Consider the following 17,902-nt stretch of genomic DNA (forward strand, 5'->3'; position numbering starts at 1 on the left):
ACAGCAATCACCTCAAATCGCTGGAGAAATACCACAACATCCTGCAAATCCCCTGGGAGGATAGACGCTTCAACGTCAGTGCTCTCGATCAAGCCAACATCCCCAGCATCGAAGCACTGACCACACTCGACCAGCTCCATTGGGCGGGCCACATTGTCCGCATTCTCGACACAAGACTCCCAAAACAAGCGCTCTACTAGGAATCCTACACGGCAAGTGAGCCGCAGGTGGGCAGAGGGAACGTTTCAAGGACATCCTCAAAGCCTCCTTGATAAAGTGCAACATCCCCACCGACACCTGGGAATCTCTTGCCAAAGAGCGCCCTAAGTGGAGGAAGAGCATCCGGGAGGGCGCTGAGCACCTCGAGTCTCGCCGCCGAGAACATGCAGAAAACAAGCGCAGGCAGCGGAAGGAGCGTGCGGCAAACCAGACTCCCCACCCACCCTTTCCTTTAACCACTGTCTGCCCCAGCTGTGACAGAGACTGTAATTCCTGTATTGGACTGAACAGCCACCTGAGAACTCACTTTTAGAGTGGAAGCAAGTCTTCCTCGATTTCGAGGGGCTGCCTCTGGTGATGACTGGAGCAGTGGTTAATCACGCCCATCCACCACGTGACCCCGCGGCCCAATCCGCTCACTAGAGCAGCTGTCAATCACACGCAACCGCAGCCAGCCATGTCCAAGCACAAGGAGGTGCAATTCATCAGTTCCAACACCAGCAGCAGAGTGGCGCAGCGGAAGCGTGCTGGGCCCATAACCCAGAGGTCGATGGATCGAAACCATCCTCTGCTAAAGGCAACTTTTAATGTGGTTGCAGCCAACACTTGCACTGCAACTAATCCCAGCCTTGACAAGGATGCATCTCCAAAATCATTCTCTTTCAATTAATTTGAGGAGCTTTGGCTGATAGAGCACACTCATTAAATATGAGCTTGATATTAAAAGTCTTATTGTTTCCTCTTCTTTTACTAAATAAGTTTGCTTATCTGCAAGCAAATCGGATTATGATGCTGTGGCAATAACTGGGATCTGGCTCAAAGGGCAGGCGTGGGCCGTTAAAATAGCTGGATATCGGGTGTACATGAATGGTAGCAGTTGGGGTGGCAGTATTGGTTAAGGACAATGTTAGTGTTGACGAGAGAGGATGTCCTGTAAATATTGCAGGATACAGGCTGTTGGGCCTTCGGCCGCCGGAGGAAGACAGTGTTCCAAGATCAGGCCTTCAAATCTGGCACCAAGCTCATGGTATACAGGGCTGTAGTGATATCCGGCCTCCTGGGTGGCTCAGAGACATGGACCATATACAGCAATCACCTCAAATCGCTGGAGAAATACCACAACATCCTGCAAATCCCCTGGGAGGATAGACGCTTCAACGTCAGTGCTCTCGATCAAGCCAACATCCCCAGCATCGAAGCACTGACCACACTCGACCAGCTCCATTGGGCGGGCCACATTGTCCGCATTCTCGACACAAGACTCCCAAAACAAGCGCTCTACTAGGAATCCTACACGGCAAGTGAGCCGCAGGTGGGCAGAGGGAACGTTTCAAGGACATCCTCAAAGCCTCCTTGATAAAGTGCAACATCCCCACCGACACCTGGGAATCTCTTGCCAAAGAGCGCCCTAAGTGGAGGAAGAGCATCCGGGAGGGCGCTGAGCACCTCGAGTCTCGCCGCCGAGAACATGCAGAAAACAAGCGCAGGCAGCGGAAGGAGCGTGCGGCAAACCAGACTCCCCACCCACCCTTTCCTTTAACCACTGTCTGCCCCAGCTGTGACAGAGACTGTAATTCCTGTATTGGACTGAACAGCCACCTGAGAACTCACTTTTAGAGTGGAAGCAAGTCTTCCTCGATTTCGAGGGGCTGCCTCTGGTGATGACTGGAGCAGTGGTTAATCACGCCCATCCACCACGTGACCCCGCGGCCCAATCCGCTCACTAGAGCAGCTGTCAATCACACGCAACCGCAGCCAGCCATGTCCAAGCACAAGGAGGTGCAATTCATCAGTTCCAACACCAGCAGCAGAGTGGCGCAGCGGAAGCGTGCTGGGCCCATAACCCAGAGGTCGATGGATCGAAACCATCCTCTGCTAAAGGCAACTTTTAATGTGGTTGCAGCCAACACTTGCACTGCAACTAATCCCAGCCTTGACAAGGATGCATCTCTAAAATCATTCTCTTTCAATTAATTTGAGGAGCTTTGGCTGATAGAGCACACTCATAAAATATGAGCTTGATATTAAAAGTCTTATTGTTTCCTCTTCTTTTACTAAATAAGTTTGCTGATCTGCAAGCAAATCGGAATATGATGCTGTGGCAATAACTTGGATCTGGCTCAAAGGGCAGGCGTGGGCCGTTAAAATAGCTGGATATCGGGTGTACATGAATGGTAGCAGTTGGGGTGGCAGTATTGGTTAAGGACAATGTTAGTGTTGACGAGAGAGGATGTCCTGTAAATATTGCAGGATACAGGCTGTTGGGCCTTCGGCCGCCGGAGGAAGACAGTGTTCCAAGATCAGGCCTTCAAATCTGGCACCAAGCTCATGGTATACAGGGCTGTAGTGATATCCGGCCTCCTGGGTGGCTCAGAGACATGGACCATATACAGCAATCACCTCAAATCGCTGGAGAAATACCACAACATCCTGCAAATCCCCTGGGAGGATAGACGCTTCAACGTCAGTGCTCTCGATCAAGCCAACATCCCCAGCATCGAAGCACTGACCACACTCGACCAGCTCCATTGGGCGGGCCACATTGTCTGCATTCTCGACACAAGACTCCCAAAACAAGCGCTCTACTAGGAATCCTACACGGCAAGTGAGCCGCAGGTGGGCAGAGGGAACGTTTCAAGGACATCCTCAAAGCCTCCTTGATAAAGTGCAACATCCCCACCGACACCTGGGAATCTCTTGCCAAAGAGCGCCCTAAGTGGAGGAAGAGCATCCGGGAGGGCGCTGAGCACCTCGAGTCTCGCCGCCGAGAACATGCAGAAAACAAGCGCAGGCAGCGGAAGGAGCGTGCGGCAAACCAGACTCCCCACCCACCCTTTCCTTTAACCACTGTCTGCCCCAGCTGTGACAGAGACTGTAATTCCTGTATTGGACTGAACAGCCACCTGAGAACTCACTTTTAGAGTGGAAGCAAGTCTTCCTCGATTTCGAGGGGCTGCCTCTGGTGATGACTGGAGCAGTGGTTAATCACGCCCATCCACCACGTGACCCCGCGGCCCAATCCGCTCACTAGAGCAGCTGTCAATCACACGCAACCGCAGCCAGCCATGTCCCAGCACAAGGAGGTGCAATTCATCAGTTCCAACACCAGGAGCAGAGTGGCGCAGCGGAAGCGTGCTGGGCCCATAACCCAGAGGTCGATGGATCGAAACCATCCTCTGCTAAAGGCAACTTTTAATGTGGTTGCAGCCAACACTTGCACTGCAACTAATCCCAGCCTTGACAAGGATGCATCTCTCAAATCATTCTCTTTCAATTAATTTGAGGAGCTTTGGCTGATAGAGCACACTCATAAAATATGAGCTTGATATTAAAAGTCTTATTGTTTCCTCTTCTTTTACTAAATAAGTTTGCTGATCTGCAAGCAAATCGGAATATGATGCTGTGGCAATAACTTGGATCTGGCTCAAAGGGCAGGCGTGGGCCGTAAATATAGCTGGATATCGGGTGTACATGAATGGTAGCAGTTGGGGTGGCAGTATTGGTTGAGGACAATGTTAGTGTTGACGAGAGAGGATGTCCTGTAAATATTGCAGGATACAGGCTGTTGGGCCTTCGGCCGCCGGAGGAAGACAGTGTTCCAAGATCAGGCCTTCAAATCTGGCACCAAGCTCATGGTATACAGGGCTGCAGTGATATCCGGCCTCCTGGGTGGCTCAGAGACATGGACCATATACAGCAATCACCTCAAATCGCTGGAGAAATACCACAACATCCTGCAAATCCCCTGGGAGGATAGACGCTTCAACGTCAGTGCTCTCGATCAAGCCAACATCCCCAGCATCGAAGCACTGACCACACTCGACCAGCTCCATTGGGCGGGCCACATTGTCCGCATTCTCGACACAAGACTCCCAAAACAAGCGCTCTACTAGGAATCCTACACGGCAAGTGAGCCGCAGGTGGGCAGAGGGAACGTTTCAAGGACATCCTCAAAGCCTCCTTGATAAAGTGCAACATCCCCACCGACACCTGGGAATCTCTTGCCAAAGAGCGCCCTAAGTGGAGGAAGAGCATCCGGGAGGGCGCTGAGCACCTCGAGTCTCGCCGCCGAGAACATGCAGAAAACAAGCGCAGGCAGCGGAAGGAGCGTGCGGCAAACCAGACTCCCCACCCACCCTTTCCTTTAACCACTGTCTGCCCCAGCTGTGACAGAGACTGTAATTCCTGTATTGGACTGAACAGCCACCTGAGAACTCACTTTTAGAGTGGAAGCAAGTCTTCCTCGATTTCGAGGGGCTGCCTCTGGTGATGACTGGAGCAGTGGTTAATCACGCCCATCCACCACGTGACCCCGCGGCCCAATCCGCTCACTAGAGCAGCTGTCAATCACACGCAACCGCAGCCAGCCATGTCCAAGCACAAGGAGGTGCAATTCATCAGTTCCAACACCAGCAGCAGAGTGGCGCAGCGGAAGCGTGCTGGGCCCATAACCCAGAGGTCGATGGATCGAAACCATCCTCTGCTAAAGGCAACTTTTAATGTGGTTGCAGCCAACACTTGCACTGCAACTAATCCCAGCCTTGACAAGGATGCATCTCTCAAATCATTCTCTTTCAATTAATTTGAGGAGCTTTGGCTGATAGAGCACACTCATAAAATATGAGCTTGATATTAAAAGTCTTATTGTTTCCTCTTCTTTTACTAAATAAGTTTGCTGATCTGCAAGCAAATCGGAATATGATGCTGTGGCAATAACTTGGATCTGGCTCAAAGGGCAGGCGTGGGCCGTTAAAATAGCTGGATATCGGGTGTACATGAATGGTAGCAGTTGGGGTGGCAGTATTGGTTAAGGACAATGTTAGTGTTGACGAGAGAGGATGTCCTGTAAATATTGCAGGATACAGGCTGTTGGGCCTTCGGCCGCCGGAGGAAGACAGTGTTCCAAGATCAGGCCTTCAAATCTGGCACCAAGCTCATGGTATACAGGGCTGTAGTGATATCCGGCCTCCTGGGTGGCTCAGAGACATGGACCATATACAGCAATCACCTCAAATCGCTGGAGAAATACCACAACATCCTGCAAATCCCCTGGGAGGATAGACGCTTCAACGTCAGTGCTCTCGATCAAGCCAACATCCCCAGCATCGAAGCACTGACCACACTCGACCAGCTCCATTGGGCGGGCCACATTGTCTGCATTCTCGACACAAGACTCCCAAAACAAGCGCTCTACTAGGAATCCTACACGGCAAGTGAGCCGCAGGTGGGCAGAGGGAACGTTTCAAGGACATCCTCAAAGCCTCCTTGATAAAGTGCAACATCCCCACCGACACCTGGGAATCTCTTGCCAAAGAGCGCCCTAAGTGGAGGAAGAGCATCCGGGAGGGCGCTGAGCACCTCGAGTCTCGCCGCCGAGAACATGCAGAAAACAAGCGCAGGCAGCGGAAGGAGCGTGCGGCAAACCAGACTCCCCACCCACCCTTTCCTTTAACCACTGTCTGCCCCAGCTGTGACAGAGACTGTAATTCCTGTATTGGACTGAACAGCCACCTGAGAACTCACTTTTAGAGTGGAAGCAAGTCTTCCTCGATTTCGAGGGACTGCCTCTGGTGATGACTGGAGCAGTGGTTAATCACGCCCATCCACCACGTGACCCCGCGGCCCAATCCGCTCACTAGAGCAGCTGTCAATCACACGCAACCGCAGCCAGCCATGTCCCAGCACAAGGAGGTGCAATTCATCAGTTCCAACACCAGGAGCAGAGTGGCGCAGCGGAAGCGTGCTGGGCCCATAACCCAGAGGTCGATGGATCGAAACCATCCTCTGCTAAAGGCAACTTTTAATGTGGTTGCAGCCAACACTTGCACTGCAACTAATCCCAGCCTTGACAAGGATGCATCTCTCAAATCATTCTCTTTCAATTAATTTGAGGAGCTTTGGCTGATAGAGCACACTCATAAAATATGAGCTTGATATTAAAAGTCTTATTGTTTCCTCTTCTTTTACTAAATAAGTTTGCTGATCTGCAAGCAAATCGGAATATGATGCTGTGGCAATAACTTGGATCTGGCTCAAAGGGCAGGCGTGGGCCGTAAATATAGCTGGATATCGGGTGTACATGAATGGTAGCAGTTGGGGTGGCAGTATTGGTTGAGGACAATGTTAGTGTTGACGAGAGAGGATGTCCTGTAAATATTGCAGGATACAGGCTGTTGGGCCTTCGGCCGCCGGAGGAAGACAGTGTTCCAAGATCAGGCCTTCAAATCTGGCACCAAGCTCATGGTATACAGGGCTGCAGTGATATCCGGCCTCCTGGGTGGCTCAGAGACATGGACCATATACAGCAATCACCTCAAATCGCTGGAGAAATACCACAACATCCTGCAAATCCCCTGGGAGGATAGACGCTTCAACGTCAGTGCTCTCGATCAAGCCAACATCCCCAGCATCGAAGCACTGACCACACTCGACCAGCTCCATTGGGCGGGCCACATTGTCCGCATTCTCGACACAAGACTCCCAAAACAAGCGCTCTACTAGGAATCCTACACGGCAAGTGAGCCGCAGGTGGGCAGAGGGAACGTTTCAAGGACATCCTCAAAGCCTCCTTGATAAAGTGCAACATCCCCACCGACACCTGGGAATCTCTTGCCAAAGAGCGCCCTAAGTGGAGGAAGAGCATCCGGGAGGGCGCTGAGCACCTCGAGTCTCGCCGCCGAGAACATGCAGAAAACAAGCGCAGGCAGCGGAAGGAGCGTGCGGCAAACCAGACTCCCCACCCACCCTTTCCTTTAACCACTGTCTGCCCCAGCTGTGACAGAGACTGTAATTCCTGTATTGGACTGAACAGCCACCTGAGAACTCACTTTTAGAGTGGAAGCAAGTCTTCCTCGATTTCGAGGGGCTGCCTCTGGTGATGACTGGAGCAGTGGTTAATCACGCCCATCCACCACGTGACCCCGCGGCCCAATCCGCTCACTAGAGCAGCTGTCAATCACACGCAACCGCAGCCAGCCATGTCCAAGCACAAGGAGGTGCAATTCATCAGTTCCAACACCAGCAGCAGAGTGGCGCAGCGGAAGCGTGCTGGGCCCATAACCCAGAGGTCGATGGATCGAAACCATCCTCTGCTAAAGGCAACTTTTAATGTGGTTGCAGCCAACACTTGCACTGCAACTAATCCCAGCCTTGACAAGGATGCATCTCCAAAATCATTCTCTTTCAATTAATTTGAGGAGCTTTGGCTGATAGAGCACACTCATTAAATATGAGCTTGATATTAAAAGTCTTATTGTTTCCTCTTCTTTTACTAAATAAGTTTGCTTATCTGCAAGCAAATCGGATTATGATGCTGTGGCAATAACTGGGATCTGGCTCAAAGGGCAGGCGTGGGCCGTTAAAATAGCTGGATATCGGGTGTACATGAATGGTAGCAGTTGGGGTGGCAGTATTGGTTAAGGACAATGTTAGTGTTGACGAGAGAGGATGTCCTGTAAATATTGCAGGATACAGGCTGTTGGGCCTTCGGCCGCCGGAGGAAGACAGTGTTCCAAGATCAGGCCTTCAAATCTGGCACCAAGCTCATGGTATACAGGGCTGTAGTGATATCCGGCCTCCTGGGTGGCTCAGAGACATGGACCATATACAGCAATCACCTCAAATCGCTGGAGAAATACCACAACATCCTGCAAATCCCCTGGGAGGATAGACGCTTCAACGTCAGTGCTCTCGATCAAGCCAACATCCCCAGCATCGAAGCACTGACCACACTCGACCAGCTCCATTGGGCGGGCCACATTGTCCGCATTCTCGACACAAGACTCCCAAAACAAGCGCTCTACTAGGAATCCTACACGGCAAGTGAGCCGCAGGTGGGCAGAGGGAACGTTTCAAGGACATCCTCAAAGCCTCCTTGATAAAGTGCAACATCCCCACCGACACCTGGGAATCTCTTGCCAAAGAGCGCCCTAAGTGGAGGAAGAGCATCCGGGAGGGCGCTGAGCACCTCGAGTCTCGCCGCCGAGAACATGCAGAAAACAAGCGCAGGCAGCGGAAGGAGCGTGCGGCAAACCAGACTCCCCACCCACCCTTTCCTTTAACCACTGTCTGCCCCAGCTGTGACAGAGACTGTAATTCCTGTATTGGACTGAACAGCCACCTGAGAACTCACTTTTAGAGTGGAAGCAAGTCTTCCTCGATTTCGAGGGGCTGCCTCTGGTGATGACTGGAGCAGTGGTTAATCACGCCCATCCACCACGTGACCCCGCGGCCCAATCCGCTCACTAGAGCAGCTGTCAATCACACGCAACCGCAGCCAGCCATGTCCAAGCACAAGGAGGTGCAATTCATCAGTTCCAACACCAGCAGCAGAGTGGCGCAGCGGAAGCGTGCTGGGCCCATAACCCAGAGGTCGATGGATCGAAACCATCCTCTGCTAAAGGCAACTTTTAATGTGGTTGCAGCCAACACTTGCACTGCAACTAATCCCAGCCTTGACAAGGATGCATCTCCAAAATCATTCTCTTTCAATTAATTTGAGGAGCTTTGGCTGATAGAGCACACTCATAAAATATGAGCTTGATATTAAAAGTCTTATTGTTTCCTCTTCTTTTACTAAATCAGTTTGCTTATCTGCAAGCAAATCGGATTATGATGCTGTGGCAATAACTGGGATCTGGCTCAAAGGGCAGGCGTGGGCCGTTAAAATAGCTGGATATCGGGTGTACATGAATGGTAGCAGTTGGGGTGGCAGTATTGGTTAAGGACAATGTTAGTGTTGACGAGAGAGGATGTCCTGTAAATATTGCAGGATACAGGCTGTTGGGCCTTCGGCCGCCGGAGGAAGACAGTGTTCCAAGATCAGGCCTTCAAATCTGGCACCAAGCTCATGGTATACAGGGCTGTAGTGATATCCGGCCTCCTGGGTGGCTCAGAGACATGGACCATATACAGCAATCACCTCAAATCGCTGGAGAAATACCACAACATCCTGCAAATCCCCTGGGAGGATAGACGCTTCAACGTCAGTGCTCTCGATCAAGCCAACATCCCCAGCATCGAAGCACTGACCACACTCGACCAGCTCCATTGGGCGGGCCACATTGTCTGCATTCTCGACACAAGACTCCCAAAACAAGCGCTCTACTAGGAATCCTACACGGCAAGTGAGCCGCAGGTGGGCAGAGGGAACGTTTCAAGGACATCCTCAAAGCCTCCTTGATAAAGTGCAACATCCCCACCGACACCTGGGAATCTCTTGCCAAAGAGCGCCCTAAGTGGAGGAAGAGCATCCGGGAGGGCGCTGAGCACCTCGAGTCTCGCCGCCGAGAACATGCAGAAAACAAGCGCAGGCAGCGGAAGGAGCGTGCGGCAAACCAGACTCCCCACCCACCCTTTCCTTTAACCACTGTCTGCCCCAGCTGTGACAGAGACTGTAATTCCTGTATTGGACTGAACAGCCACCTGAGAACTCACTTTTAGAGTGGAAGCAAGTCTTCCTCGATTTCGAGGGGCTGCCTCTGGTGATGACTGGAGCAGTGGTTAATCACGCCCATCCACCACGTGACCCCGCGGCCCAATCCGCTCACTAGAGCAGCTGTCAATCACACGCAACCGCAGCCAGCCATGTCCCAGCACAAGGAGGTGCAATTCATCAGTTCCAACACCAGGAGCAGAGTGGCGCAGCGGAAGCGTGCTGGGCCCATAACCCAGAGGTCGATGGATCGAAACCATCCTCTGCTAAAGGCAACTTTTAATGTGGTTGCAGCCAACACTTGCACTGCAACTAATCCCAGCCTTGACAAGGATGCATCTCTCAAATCATTCTCTTTCAATTAATTTGAGGAGCTTTGGCTGATAGAGCACACTCATAAAATATGAGCTTGATATTAAAAGTCTTATTGTTTCCTCTTCTTTTACTAAATAAGTTTGCTGATCTGCAAGCAAATCGGAATATGATGCTGTGGCAATAACTTGGATCTGGCTCAAAGGGCAGGCGTGGGCCGTAAATATAGCTGGATATCGGGTGTACATGAATGGTAGCAGTTGGGGTGGCAGTATTGGTTGAGGACAATGTTAGTGTTGACGAGAGAGGATGTCCTGTAAATATTGCAGGATACAGGCTGTTGGGCCTTCGGCCGCCGGAGGAAGACAGTGTTCCAAGATCAGGCCTTCAAATCTGGCACCAAGCTCATGGTATACAGGGCTGCAGTGATATCCGGCCTCCTGGGTGGCTCAGAGACATGGACCATATACAGCAATCACCTCAAATCGCTGGAGAAATACCACAACATCCTGCAAATCCCCTGGGAGGATAGACGCTTCAACGTCAGTGCTCTCGATCAAGCCAACATCCCCAGCATCGAAGCACTGACCACACTCGACCAGCTCCATTGGGCGGGCCACATTGTCCGCATTCTCGACACAAGACTCCCAAAACAAGCGCTCTACTAGGAATCCTACACGGCAAGTGAGCCGCAGGTGGGCAGAGGGAACGTTTCAAGGACATCCTCAAAGCCTCCTTGATAAAGTGCAACATCCCCACCGACACCTGGGAATCTCTTGCCAAAGAGCGCCCTAAGTGGAGGAAGAGCATCCGGGAGGGCGCTGAGCACCTCGAGTCTCGCCGCCGAGAACATGCAGAAAACAAGCGCAGGCAGCGGAAGGAGCGTGCGGCAAACCAGACTCCCCACCCACCCTTTCCTTTAACCACTGTCTGCCCCAGCTGTGACAGAGACTGTAATTCCTGTATTGGACTGAACAGCCACCTGAGAACTCACTTTTAGAGTGGAAGCAAGTCTTCCTCGATTTCGAGGGGCTGCCTCTGGTGATGACTGGAGCAGTGGTTAATCACGCCCATCCACCACGTGACCCCGCGGCCCAATCCGCTCACTAGAGCAGCTGTCAATCACACGCAACCGCAGCCAGCCATGTCCAAGCACAAGGAGGTGCAATTCATCAGTTCCAACACCAGCAGCAGAGTGGCGCAGCGGAAGCGTGCTGGGCCCATAACCCAGAGGTCGATGGATCGAAACCATCCTCTGCTAAAGGCAACTTTTAATGTGGTTGCAGCCAACACTTGCACTGCAACTAATCCCAGCCTTGACAAGGATGCATCTCTCAAATCATTCTCTTTCAATTAATTTGAGGAGCTTTGGCTGATAGAGCACACTCATAAAATATGAGCTTGATATTAAAAGTCTTATTGTTTCCTCTTCTTTTACTAAATAAGTTTGCTGATCTGCAAGCAAATCGGAATATGATGCTGTGGCAATAACTTGGATCTGGCTCAAAGGGCAGGCGTGGGCCGTTAAAATAGCTGGATATCGGGTGTACATGAATGGTAGCAGTTGGGGTGGCAGTATTGGTTAAGGACAATGTTAGTGTTGACGAGAGAGGATGTCCTGTAAATATTGCAGGATACAGGCTGTTGGGCCTTCGGCCGCCGGAGGAAGACAGTGTTCCAAGATCAGGCCTTCAAATCTGGCACCAAGCTCATGGTATACAGGGCTGTAGTGATATCCGGCCTCCTGGGTGGCTCAGAGACATGGACCATATACAGCAATCACCTCAAATCGCTGGAGAAATACCACAACATCCTGCAAATCCCCTGGGAGGATAGACGCTTCAACGTCAGTGCTCTCGATCAAGCCAACATCCCCAGCATCGAAGCACTGACCACACTCGACCAGCTCCATTGGGCGGGCCACATTGTCTGCATTCTCGACACAAGACTCCCAAAACAAGCGCTCTACTAGGAATCCTACACGGCAAGTGAGCCGCAGGTGGGCAGAGGGAACGTTTCAAGGACATCCTCAAAGCCTCCTTGATAAAGTGCAACATCCCCACCGACACCTGGGAATCTCTTGCCAAAGAGCGCCCTAAGTGGAGGAAGAGCATCCGGGAGGGCGCTGAGCACCTCGAGTCTCGCCGCCGAGAACATGCAGAAAACAAGCGCAGGCAGCGGAAGGAGCGTGCGGCAAACCAGACTCCCCACCCACCCTTTCCTTTAACCACTGTCTGCCCCAGCTGTGACAGAGACTGTAATTCCTGTATTGGACTGAACAGCCACCTGAGAACTCACTTTTAGAGTGGAAGCAAGTCTTCCTCGATTTCGAGGGACTGCCTCTGGTGATGACTGGAGCAGTGGTTAATCACGCCCATCCACCACGTGACCCCGCGGCCCAATCCGCTCACTAGAGCAGCTGTCAATCACACGCAACCGCAGCCAGCCATGTCCCAGCACAAGGAGGTGCAATTCATCAGTTCCAACACCAGGAGCAGAGTGGCGCAGCGGAAGCGTGCTGGGCCCATAACCCAGAGGTCGATGGATCGAAACCATCCTCTGCTAAAGGCAACTTTTAATGTGGTTGCAGCCAACACTTGCACTGCAACTAATCCCAGCCTTGACAAGGATGCATCTCTCAAATCATTCTCTTTCAATTAATTTGAGGAGCTTTGGCTGATAGAGCACACTCATAAAATATGAGCTTGATATTAAAAGTCTTATTGTTTCCTCTTCTTTTACTAAATAAGTTTGCTGATCTGCAAGCAAATCGGAATATGATGCTGTGGCAATAACTTGGATCTGGCTCAAAGGGCAGGCGTGGGCCGTAAATATAGCTGGATATCGGGTGTACATGAATGGTAGCAGTTGGGGTGGCAGTATTGGTTGAGGACAATGTTAGTGTTGACGAGAGAGGATGTCCTGTAAATATTGCAGGATACAGGCTGTTGGGCCTTCGGCCGCCGGAGGAAGACAGTGTTCCAAGATCAGGCCTTCAAATCTGGCACCAAGCTCATGGTATACAGGGCTGCAGTGATATCCGGCCTCCTGGGTGGCTCAGAGACATGGACCATATACAGCAATCACCTCAAATCGCTGGAGAAATACCACAACATCCTGCAAATCCCCTGGGAGGATAGACGCTTCAACGTCAGTGCTCTCGATCAAGCCAACATCCCCAGCATCGAAGCACTGACCACACTCGACCAGCTCCATTGGGCGGGCCACATTGTCCGCATTCTCGACACAAGACTCCCAAAACAAGCGCTCTACTAGGAATCCTACACGGCAAGTGAGCCGCAGGTGGGCAGAGGGAACGTTTCAAGGACATCCTCAAAGCCTCCTTGATAAAGTGCAACATCCCCACCGACACCTGGGAATCTCTTGCCAAAGAGCGCCCTAAGTGGAGGAAGAGCATCCGGGAGGGCGCTGAGCACCTCGAGTCTCGCCGCCGAGAACATGCAGAAAACAAGCGCAGGCAGCGGAAGGAGCGTGCGGCAAACCAGACTCCCCACCCACCCTTTCCTTTAACCACTGTCTGCCCCAGCTGTGACAGAGACTGTAATTCCTGTATTGGACTGAACAGCCACCTGAGAACTCACTTTTAGAGTGGAAGCAAGTCTTCCTCGATTTCGAGGGGCTGCCTCTGGTGATGACTGGAGCAGTGGTTAATCACGCCCATCCACCACGTGACCCCGCGGCCCAATCCGCTCACTAGAGCAGCTGTCAATCACACGCAACCGCAGCCAGCCATGTCCAAGCACAAGGAGGTGCAATTCATCAGTTCCAACACCAGCAGCAGAGTGGCGCAGCGGAAGCGTGCTGGGCCCATAACCCAGAGGTCGATGGATCGAAACCATCCTCTGCTAAAGGCAACTTTTAATGTGGTTGCAGCCAACACTTGCACTGCAACTAATCCCAGCCTTGACAAGGATGCATCTCCAAAATCATTCTCTTTCAATTAATTTGAGGAGCTTTGGCTGATAGAGCACACTCATTAAATATGAGCTTGATATTAAAAGTCTTATTGTTTCCTCTTCTTTTACTAAATAAGTTTGCTTATCTGCAAGCAAATCGGATTATGATGCTGTGGCAATAACTGGGATCTGGCTCAAAGGGCAGGCGTGGGCCGTTAAAATAGCTGGATATCGGGTGTACATGAATGGTAGCAGTTGGGGTGGCAGTATTGGTTAAGGACAATGTTAGTGTTGACGAGAGAGGATGTCCTGTAAATATTGCAGGATACAGGCTGTTGGGCCTTCGGCCGCCGGAGGAAGACAGTGTTCCAAGATCAGGCCTTCAAATCTGGCACCAAGCTCATGGTATACAGGGCTGTAGTGATATCCGGCCTCCTGGGTGGCTCAGAGACATGGACCATATACAGCAATCACCTCAAATCGCTGGAGAAATACCACAACATCCTGCAAATCCCCTGGGAGGATAGACGCTTCAACGTCAGTGCTCTCGATCAAGCCAACATCCCCAGCATCGAAGCACTGACCACACTCGACCAGCTCCATTGGGCGGGCCACATTGTCCGCATTCTCGACACAAGACTCCCAAAACAAGCGCTCTACTAGGAATCCTACACGGCAAGTGAGCCGCAGGTGGGCAGAGGGAACGTTTCAAGGACATCCTCAAAGCCTCCTTGATAAAGTGCAACATCCCCACCGACACCTGGGAATCTCTTGCCAAAGAGCGCCCTAAGTGGAGGAAGAGCATCCGGGAGGGCGCTGAGCACCTCGAGTCTCGCCGCCGAGAACATGCAGAAAACAAGCGCAGGCAGCGGAAGGAGCGTGCGGCAAACCAGACTCCCCACCCACCCTTTCCTTTAACCACTGTCTGCCCCAGCTGTGACAGAGACTGTAATTCCTGTATTGGACTGAACAGCCACCTGAGAACTCACTTTTAGAGTGGAAGCAAGTCTTCCTCGATTTCGAGGGGCTGCCTCTGGTGATGACTGGAGCAGTGGTTAATCACGCCCATCCACCACGTGACCCCGCGGCCCAATCCGCTCACTAGAGCAGCTGTCAATCACACGCAACCGCAGCCAGCCATGTCCAAGCACAAGGAGGTGCAATTCATCAGTTCCAACACCAGCAGCAGAGTGGCGCAGCGGAAGCGTGCTGGGCCCATAACCCAGAGGTCGATGGATCGAAACCATCCTCTGCTAAAGGCAACTTTTAATGTGGTTGCAGCCAACACTTGCACTGCAACTAATCCCAGCCTTGACAAGGATGCATCTCCAAAATCATTCTCTTTCAATTAATTTGAGGAGCTTTGGCTGATAGAGCACACTCATAAAATATGAGCTTGATATTAAAAGTCTTATTGTTTCCTCTTCTTTTACTAAATCAGTTTGCTTATCTGCAAGCAAATCGGATTATGATGCTGTGGCAATAACTGGGATCTGGCTCAAAGGGCAGGCGTGGGCCGTTAAAATAGCTGGATATCGGGTGTACATGAATGGTAGCAGTTGGGGTGGCAGTATTGGTTAAGGACAATGTTAGTGTTGACGAGAGAGGATGTCCTGTAAATATTGCAGGATACAGGCTGTTGGGCCTTCGGCCGCCGGAGGAAGACAGTGTTCCAAGATCAGGCCTTCAAATCTGGCACCAAGCTCATGGTATACAGGGCTGTAGTGATATCCGGCCTCCTGGGTGGCTCAGAGACATGGACCATATACAGCAATCACCTCAAATCGCTGGAGAAATACCACAACATCCTGCAAATCCCCTGGGAGGATAGACGCTTCAACGTCAGTGCTCTCGATCAAGCCAACATCCCCAGCATCGAAGCACTGACCACACTCGACCAGCTCCATTGGGCGGGCCACATTGTCCGCATTCTCGACACAAGACTCCCAAAACAAGCGCTCTACTAGGAATCCTACACGGCAAGTGAGCCGCAGGTGGGCAGAGGGAACGTTTCAAGGACATCCTCAAAGCCTCCTTGATAAAGTGCAACATCCCCACCGACACCTGGGAATCTCTTGCCAAAGAGCGCCCTAAGTGGAGGAAGAGCATCCGGGAGGGCGCTGAGCACCTCGAGTCTCGCCGCCGAGAACATGCAGAAAACAAGCGCAGGCAGCGGAAGGAGCGTGCGGCAAACCAGACTCCCCACCCACCCTTTCCTTTAACCACTGTCTGCCCCAGCTGTGACAGAGACTGTAATTCCTGTATTGGACTGAACAGCCACCTGAGAACTCACTTTTAGAGTGGAAGCAAGTCTTCCTCGATTTCGAGGGGCTGCCTCTGGTGATGACTGGAGCAGTGGTTAATCACGCCCATCCACCACGTGACCCCGCGGCCCAATCCGCTCACTAGAGCAGCTGTCAATCACACGCAACCGCAGCCAGCCATGTCCAAGCACAAGGAGGTGCAATTCATCAGTTCCAACACCAGCAGCAGAGTGGCGCAGCGGAAGCGTGCTGGGCCCATAACCCAGAGGTCGATGGATCGAAACCATCCTCTGCTAAAGGCAACTTTTAATGTGGTTGCAGCCAACACTTGCACTGCAACTAATCCCAGCCTTGACAAGGATGCATCTCCAAAATCATTCTCTTTCAATTAATTTGAGGAGCTTTGGCTGAGAGAGCACACTCATAAAATATGAGCTTGATATTAAAAGTCTTATTGTTTCCTCTTCTTTTACTAAATAAGTTTGCTTATCTGCAAGCAAATCGGAATATGATGCTGTGGCAATAATTGGGATCTGGCTCAAAGGGCAGGCGTGGGCCGTTAAAATAGCTGGATATCGGGTGTACATGAATGGTAGCAGTTGGGGTGGCAGTATTGGTTAAGGACAATGTTAGTGTTGACGAGAGAGGATGTCCTGTAAATATTGCAGGATACAGGCTGTTGGGCCTTCGGCCGCCGGAGGAAGACAGTGTTCCAAGATCAGGCCTTCAAATCTGGCACCAAGCTCATGGTATACAGGGCTGTAGTGATATCCGGCCTCCTGGGTGGCTCAGAGACATGGACCATATACAGCAATCACCTCAAATCGCTGGAGAAATACCACAACATCCTGCAAATCCCCTGGGAGGATAGACGCTTCAACGTCAGTGCTCTCGATCAAGCCAACATCCCCAGCATCGAAGCACTGACCACACTCGACCAGCTCCATTGGGCGGGCCACATTGTCCGCATTCTCGACACAAGACTCCCAAAACAAGCGCTCTACTAGGAATCCTACACGGCAAGTGAGCCGCAGGTGGGCAGAGGAAACGTTTCAAGCACATCCTCAAAGCCTCCTTGATAAAGTGCAACATCCCCACCGACACCTGGGAATCTCTTGCCAAAGAGCGCCCTAAGTGGAGGAAGAGCATCCGGGAGGGCGCTGAGTACCTCGAGTCTCGCCGCCGAGAACATGCAGAAAACAAGCGCAGGCAGCGGAAGGAGCGTGAGGCAAACCAGACTCCCCACCCACCCTTTCCTTTAACCACTGTCTGCCCCAGCTGTGACAGAGACTGTAATTCCTGTATTGGACTGAACAGCCACCTGAGAACTCACTTTTAGAGTGGAAGCAAGTCTTCCTCGATTTCGAGGGGCTGCCTCTGGTGATGACTGGAGCAGTGGTTAATCACGCCCATCCACCACGTGACCCCGCGGCCCAATCCGCTCACTCGAGCAGCTGTCAATCACACGCAACCGCAGCCAGCCATGTCCAAGCACAAGGAGGTGCAATTCATCAGTTCCAACACCAGCAGCAGAGTGGCGCAGCGGAAGCGTGCTGGGCCCATAACCCAGAGGTCGATGGATCGAAACCATCCTCTGCTAAAGGCAACTTTTAATGTGGTTGCAGCCAACACTTGCACTGCAACTAATCCCAGCCTTGACAAGGATGCATCTCCAAAATCATTCTCTTTCAATTAATTTGAGGAGCTTTGGCTGAGAGAGCACACTCATAAAATATGAGCTTGATATTAAAAGTCTT

The 17,902-nt window shown here is 51.7% G+C and overlaps 14 non-coding genes across 14 annotated transcripts; all 14 read left to right on the top strand.

The window, feature by feature from the left end:
• Positions 1 to 721: 721 nt before the first annotated feature.
• Positions 722 to 793, top strand: trnam-cau (transfer RNA methionine (anticodon CAU)). Its single transcript has one exon. It is a non-coding gene; the product is annotated as a tRNA-Met (tRNA).
• Positions 794 to 2,025: 1,232 nt separating this feature from the next.
• trnam-cau (transfer RNA methionine (anticodon CAU)) lies at positions 2,026 to 2,097 on the top strand. The gene has a single exon. It is a non-coding gene; the product is annotated as a tRNA-Met (tRNA).
• A 1,232-nt stretch (positions 2,098 to 3,329) lies between these two features.
• On the top strand, positions 3,330 to 3,401 carry trnam-cau (transfer RNA methionine (anticodon CAU)). Its single transcript has one exon. It is a non-coding gene; the product is annotated as a tRNA-Met (tRNA).
• Positions 3,402 to 4,633: 1,232 nt separating this feature from the next.
• Positions 4,634 to 4,705, top strand: trnam-cau (transfer RNA methionine (anticodon CAU)). The gene has a single exon. It is a non-coding gene; the product is annotated as a tRNA-Met (tRNA).
• A 1,232-nt stretch (positions 4,706 to 5,937) lies between these two features.
• trnam-cau (transfer RNA methionine (anticodon CAU)) lies at positions 5,938 to 6,009 on the top strand. Its single transcript has one exon. It is a non-coding gene; the product is annotated as a tRNA-Met (tRNA).
• Positions 6,010 to 7,241: 1,232 nt separating this feature from the next.
• Positions 7,242 to 7,313, top strand: trnam-cau (transfer RNA methionine (anticodon CAU)). The gene has a single exon. It is a non-coding gene; the product is annotated as a tRNA-Met (tRNA).
• A 1,232-nt stretch (positions 7,314 to 8,545) lies between these two features.
• Positions 8,546 to 8,617, top strand: trnam-cau (transfer RNA methionine (anticodon CAU)). Its single transcript has one exon. It is a non-coding gene; the product is annotated as a tRNA-Met (tRNA).
• A 1,232-nt stretch (positions 8,618 to 9,849) lies between these two features.
• Positions 9,850 to 9,921, top strand: trnam-cau (transfer RNA methionine (anticodon CAU)). Its single transcript has one exon. It is a non-coding gene; the product is annotated as a tRNA-Met (tRNA).
• A 1,232-nt stretch (positions 9,922 to 11,153) lies between these two features.
• Positions 11,154 to 11,225, top strand: trnam-cau (transfer RNA methionine (anticodon CAU)). Its single transcript has one exon. It is a non-coding gene; the product is annotated as a tRNA-Met (tRNA).
• Positions 11,226 to 12,457: 1,232 nt separating this feature from the next.
• On the top strand, positions 12,458 to 12,529 carry trnam-cau (transfer RNA methionine (anticodon CAU)). The gene has a single exon. It is a non-coding gene; the product is annotated as a tRNA-Met (tRNA).
• A 1,232-nt stretch (positions 12,530 to 13,761) lies between these two features.
• On the top strand, positions 13,762 to 13,833 carry trnam-cau (transfer RNA methionine (anticodon CAU)). Its single transcript has one exon. It is a non-coding gene; the product is annotated as a tRNA-Met (tRNA).
• A 1,232-nt stretch (positions 13,834 to 15,065) lies between these two features.
• Positions 15,066 to 15,137, top strand: trnam-cau (transfer RNA methionine (anticodon CAU)). The gene has a single exon. It is a non-coding gene; the product is annotated as a tRNA-Met (tRNA).
• Positions 15,138 to 16,369: 1,232 nt separating this feature from the next.
• Positions 16,370 to 16,441, top strand: trnam-cau (transfer RNA methionine (anticodon CAU)). The gene has a single exon. It is a non-coding gene; the product is annotated as a tRNA-Met (tRNA).
• Positions 16,442 to 17,673: 1,232 nt separating this feature from the next.
• Positions 17,674 to 17,745, top strand: trnam-cau (transfer RNA methionine (anticodon CAU)). Its single transcript has one exon. It is a non-coding gene; the product is annotated as a tRNA-Met (tRNA).
• Positions 17,746 to 17,902: the final 157 nt, after the last annotated feature.

Source organism: Pristiophorus japonicus, unplaced genomic scaffold (assembly GCF_044704955.1).
Source record: "Pristiophorus japonicus isolate sPriJap1 unplaced genomic scaffold, sPriJap1.hap1 HAP1_SCAFFOLD_539, whole genome shotgun sequence".
Taxonomy (NCBI): Eukaryota; Metazoa; Chordata; class Chondrichthyes; family Pristiophoridae; genus Pristiophorus; species Pristiophorus japonicus.